The sequence below is a fragment of the Sphaerodactylus townsendi genome, linkage group LG08 (genome assembly GCF_021028975.2).
Source record: "Sphaerodactylus townsendi isolate TG3544 linkage group LG08, MPM_Stown_v2.3, whole genome shotgun sequence".
NCBI classification, from domain to species: Eukaryota; Metazoa; Chordata; class Lepidosauria; order Squamata; family Sphaerodactylidae; genus Sphaerodactylus; species Sphaerodactylus townsendi.
In genome coordinates, this window is record NC_059432.1 from 105,519,874 (window position 1) to 105,525,995 (window position 6,122).

Here is a 6,122-nt window from a genome sequence, read left to right on the forward strand (position 1 = left end):
CTCGCTCAGTTCTGCTGCTGCCTTCTCTGGCCTGCTTCTTTGGTTGCTAAGATGTGTTGAAAGCTCAGTTTCTTAGTCCGTCACCACTTGGCACATTTCTACCATTCATCAGAACTTCCAGTGTGTGCCTCCGATGCCTAGACAGAGTACAGACAGCTTTGTCACCGTCACATTTTGAGGAACACCCTGGCATCCGTACGAGCCAACTCCAGTCATAAGCTTCCGGGCTGCAACATTATCACATGGCCCCTTTGCTGGAATTCGTCCTGCTCTAAATTTAGTAATTCCAAGCTTTGACGGCTGCATTGTAGCAATGTCATAATCAGTGAGTCAGGAGAAAGAAACCCTTTTACTGGCTCTTTGCTTCACAGAACACGACCTGCATTTCTTTGCAGATGTTCGCTAGGCACGAGCAAACAATGAATATTTCTGAACCCCACACCTGCGAAGATGGAATACGGTGAATAAAGCCAGTGGGGCTGCTCTAGAGTAAATGGTCCGAATGGTGACTGACTATGGGCGGTTTCCCACTTACCAGTAGATGCGCGCTACTGTAGACAAGTAGCGCGGGGTCCCCCGGCACTCCCCACTACAGGGGCCACGACAACGCAGCCGCCCCGACGCTGCCGCTGTCGTGGCCCCTCAGCGTGCGTCATTTCTGGCGCTCTTCCAAACGGTGCCTTTTGATTACCCCGCGCGTGGGGTAGCCCGGGCGCGGGCCAGAAATGACGTACGCTGAGAGCAGCGCGCGGCATAGGGGGGTCATGGCAAGTGGGGAAACGCCCTATGACACATTTCCAGGGCTCTGTGGAAGCTGAGAAGGCATACCTCAGAGCCCTTAGTGAAAATATGGTGCTACAAATCTGGAAGGCAAACATTCAGTTATCCCCTGTGCTGTGAACTGGTGAGTTTGTGTGTGCATGTGTGTGAGAAATAGAAAGAAAGCTCACTTTTACAGCTTCGTCTCTGTCCGACTCTGCTGAGGAAAGTGTTGAATTGTTGTTTCTACCCTCTGTCCACCTCCGCTGTTTTTAAGCAATTAATGTAAAAGGCTGAGCGGGGAGATTCAAAGTTGTATTGTCAAAGGCTTTCACGGCCGGGATCATTAGGTGTTGTGGGTTTTCCAGGTTGTATGGCCGTGTTCCAGTAGCATTTTCTCCTGACGTTCCACCTGCGTCTGTGGCTGGCATCGTCAGAGGATCGTCATTTCTTTTGGATGCTACATGCAGATGTAGATGTAAAGGGTGTGTGTGGGTTGGGGGTGGGGGGAGAATGTCACTGCAGGCAAACAAAAAAAAAGGTACAGAAATTGCATGCGCCTGTGTACTATAGGTGGGAGCGGAACGTCAAGGGTGGATACTCCCTGAGCATACACAGGTAAAGTATGAAGATTAGGTTTAATAACCTCATAACTGAAATCTTAGATTTCCCTGAGGCATAAAATTGTCACTTTAAATAACCATTCAAACATGTGACTTCCAGGCCTGGAACCTCAACAGGTAGTCTCCTAGGAAGGCCCGCTAAATTTGCTTGTCCAAACTGGATCAAAATATTAAGCAATTCAGTCCTGGGGGCCTTACAACCAGAGGTGGGATCCAGCAGGTTCTCACCAGTTCCCACGAGTGGGTTACTAATTATTTGTGTGTGCCGAGAGGGGGGTTACTCATCGGGTCCGCTTTTCCGTCCCCACGCCCTCGCCTCCCCGAGAGGCATCCTGCCTTTGAACGTGAAGGTCCCATATAGCAATGGCGACTAATAACTGGGTGAATCCCTTCCAGGTACTGCAGTTCATGGATTCTCAGCCTTTCGTGCCTTTTATCTCACCAGTCTCTATCCAAGAACCTGTGTGTTTCACCATTGCTGTGTTCAGATTTGTGAGTTGGGGGATTTTCTATAATGTGATGATGATTTAGAAATGACCTGGGGGGGGGTCGTGGTGGGGTGGCTGCCCAGGGGGGGCGCATCCAACTCAGGTTTTGCCCAGGGCTCACGTTTGCCTAGGTACGCCTCTGCCCCGTTTGCTGCTGGGGGGGGGGCTGGCGAGGGAACCTGTTACTAAAATTTTTGGATCCCACCACTGGTCTTTCCCACTTTTCTTTTGTCAGTTTGTGCACACTACCCACTTATTCTAAGGAAAGAAGATGCAGTAAAGCATTGGGGCCTGCCAACTGTTGTAAAGCACTAAAAACACTATACGCTGATGTAACCCCTATGATCAGAATGGGTTGATCCAGAAAGGGGTGGAGACTCTAAGCCAGAGAAGGCTGCAAAAACTGGTGAAGTTGGAGGAAGCAAGGCTACCAGGCTGGGACCTTGATTTAATCCGTTATAAGCTCTTAACACCTTGTTTAAGGTAATTGCAAAGTTGTTGGGAACTAGTGGGAAGGGAGTTGGTTATTTTTGCTATAATTGTAAATGTTAGAATTTATTGTTTCAGGGCTTGCTATGTATGTAATTGATGGGAGTTCGTTTGGGGACCTTCATCATCTTGGATCCCATTCACCAAGCCTCTGAAGTCTTCATAAGCCAACCACCAGCAGGAAGAATTGGACTCTGCATTTATCAGTAGTTTGTCAAGATAAGGACTTGAAATGCAACTTAGAAGGACTGTAAATTGTTAATGTTAAATGTAAATGTTAAAAGTTTTATTTGTTAAGTAAACCATTTTGTTTTAAAATTTAGTTCTTTGCAACTCCTTCCAAGTTCTGCCCCACAGAACCCACAGTTAGAGGTTACACTGACACTCTAACCACTATACACCACTGCTGATTTGATAAATAAGCAGATTTGCCTTGTCAACTAGTAGGACTCTTTTCTTTAGTATAATCCTCTCAAGACTCTGAAGGAATGCATTCGTTCTTTAATGGTTTACTAATAGTTTACTCTTGCCTGCAGCCTCTGCCCAGCCCCTTGTAAAGTCCGAATGCTTGACTGAAGGAGGACAAAGCACAACAGAAAAGTAGGCCCATTACCGCTCTCGCCACGCTCTGCTGCAAAAATTCGAGCCAGCATCCCTCTCACTTTCCCCGTGGAAAATGAGAAGTATGCGCGGCGCAAGAGGAAACACGTTGGGACAAGAAATCTTGGCCTACGCGCCTCCTCTCTCACCATGCTGCCAACAGGAAGTGTGTTTGAACAAGATTTTTTGCCCCAGCGTGCTTCCGGTCCCACCGCGTGCCAGAGCACCGATGGGTAATCGGCCAGAAATTCTTCTGCAGAAGTGAACGCCGACTCACAAAAGCAGACACCGCAATAAATATTGTTAGTATTTAGGATGCCCAACGTCCATTTTCTATTCTGTCTTACGATCAATAAACGAAAGGGATTTTGGAAGTTGTCAAGGGTTTTTTTCAGACTTTTTGACTAATTCATATTCTCATATGTGTGGAATTGTGGGATGTTTGGCCCTTTTACCTCAAATGTACATCATCATCATCATCATCATCATCATCATCATTGTGGGTGGGGGGGGGGGGGGGTGGGGGGGGGGGGGGGTGGGGGGGGGGGGGGGTGGGGGGGGGGGGGGGTGGGGGGGGGGGGGGGTGGGGGGGGGGGGGGGTGGGGGGGGGGGGGGGTGGGGGGGGGGGGGGGTGGGGGGGGGGGGGGGTGGGGGGGGGGGGGGGTGGGGGGGGGGGGGGGTGGGGGGGGGGGGGGGTGGGGGGGGGGGGGGGTGGGGGGGGGGGGGGGTGGGGGGGGGGGGGGGTGGGGGGGGGGGGGGGTGGGGGGGGGGGGGGGTGGGGGGGGGGGGGGGTGGGGGGGGGGGGGGGTGGGGGGGGGGGGGGGTGGGGAGGGGGGAGGTTGGGGAGGGGGGGGGGTGGGGGGGGGGGGGGGGGGGGGGAAGGGCGGTGGGTGGGGGGGAGGAACTACAATTCCCATCAGCCCCTACCAGCATGGCCAATTGGCCATGCTGACAGAGGCTGATGGGAATTGTAGTTCCTGAACATCTGGAGAGCTGCAGGTTCCCTACCCCTGACCTAGAAGGAGTCTCCTGTAAGGAGACTCAAGAGGGCTTACAAACGCCTTTCCCTTCCTCTCACCACAACAGACACCTTGTGAGATAGGTGGGGTTGAGAGAGTTCTGAGAGAACTGTGACTAGCCCAAGGTCACCCAGGAAGAATGTAGGAGTGGGGAAACACATTTGGTTCACCAGATAAGAGTCTGTAGCTCATGTGGAGGAGCAGGGAATCAAACCCGGTTCTCCAGATTAGAATCCACCTGCTCTTCACCACTATACCACAATGGTTCTCAATTGAAATCCCTACCCTTTCCAAATCTCCCCTTCTTCACGCTCTATCCCCAAAATCTCTAGGTATTTCCCACCCTGAAGCTGACAACCTTGGGGAGGGAGGGAGACTATGCTGAGATTATCTGACCCAAATAGTTTCACACTCGGGGTGGGGGGGATTTGAACTCAGATCTCTCTAGATTTAAGACCAAAACTCAAGACAACAAATCACATCCGTTCTCCATCAGGAGACTTGGGAAATCAGGACGAACCATCTCCAATCAAGAGGTCTGCCCCACATACAACCAAATCCTACATTTGTGTTTGCAGAAGGCTATCCAACTGAACATAGCAAGGAAAGGGCATAAGAATATTGCCTTGAGCTCTTATCTTAATGTTACTTGGCCAGTGGCTTTAAATGTGAATCAAAATATAGTTTTTTAAAAAAATATATTTAATCAAGAAACATACAGATACCATAGACGTTGATTTGTTTAGCAAAACCTGGAAGTCCCCATCCATTACAAATGTTAATTAGCTTAGGGCAGGGGTGGCCAACCTATGATGCTCCAGATGTTCATGGACTACAATTCCCATCAGCCCCTGCCAGCCATGCTGATGGGAATTATAGTCCATGAACATCTGGAGCACCATAGGTTGGCCATAGCTTGGGGGTTAACTAATGTGAGGCCTTTCAATATATGTACTTTTCTTGCCTAGATTTCAATTTTACATAGTTTATTTGTTTGCCAGATTCCTAGACCACACTTCCCCAAGGGCTCAGGGTGGTTCACAGAATTTGATTAAAACATCCAATAAAAACTAATGCCAGTCACCCTCATGCCCCTTAAAAGGAGGGATAAAAACATAGAAACCAACCCGCTCTGCTAAAATATTAATCAGTCTTACTGGGGATGGAGAAGGGTGGAGGGAATGGAGAAGGGAGGCAGGAGGCCAGCAAGATGGAAACCATTTCTGTTTCAACCTGCAAAATTGCAGTAGGTCCCGCAGGGCCCTGATTTCACTCGGCAGACCATTCCACCAGGCTGGGGCCAAAGCTGAAAAGGCCCTGAATGAGGACATATGATGTAGTCAATGCTGCTAAACGGAGTACCCAACTTGCTGGGAAGTAAATTCAACTAAATTAATTAGACTTCAGGCCATCCCTTCCCTTCTGGGGTGGCTTAGAGCATACGTATAAAATACATACAAATAAAACACCTAAACTTGTAAAACTGTCCAGTAATCCAGTCAATTCAGCTATTAGTCCAAGAGGCCATATTACAGTCTTATAGGGGTGAGAATATTCACGAATGTCCCAACAAAAGATAGACAAATAAGAAACGAAGGGCCAAAGGAAGGGCGGAGAGGAAGTAAGGAGAGTAAAAGGTGGGGAGGGGAGGCCAGATGGTACCAAGGTTTCTTAACCATATTCCTGGAGGAACGGCTCTGCCTTACTGGTCCTGCGGAGCTGCATTAAGTGACATGGAAAGAGAATAGCAAACCATCCTGGAAAACCAATCTGCCTAGTAAACATGATGTAAGAGCTCATGGTCCAGAGTAGGACGCTGCCATACTGCAGTGTTAGCTCTGCTCACAACCTGAGTTCAATCCCCATGGAAGTCGCTTTCCGGGGGAGTGGGGGGGTGGGGGGCTGGCTCCAGGTTGACTCATCCTTCCATCCTTCTGCTGTAAAGGGAGCTCCCAGTTTGCTGGGGGCGTGGGATAAAGGACAGATAAGTGGGGAAGGCAATGGGAAAGCGTGCCTAGTAAATGTGATGTGACCCTAACCCCATGGGTCAGTAATGTACAGTTATGTAAAAACTGCCTTTTAAAGAACCCAAGAGAGCTGACCCTACAGAATGAAACGGTTTCAAAGGGAGTAAGTGGGATTGG

General features: G+C 49.7%; 1 protein-coding gene across 1 annotated transcript in view; it reads right to left on the reverse strand.

Moving 5' to 3' along the window:
• LOC125438502 (guanine nucleotide exchange factor DBS-like) overlaps window positions 1-6,122 on the reverse strand; it is a 124,206-nt gene that overhangs the window by 104,833 nt on the left and 13,251 nt on the right. The gene's annotated exons all lie outside the window — the stretch shown is intronic.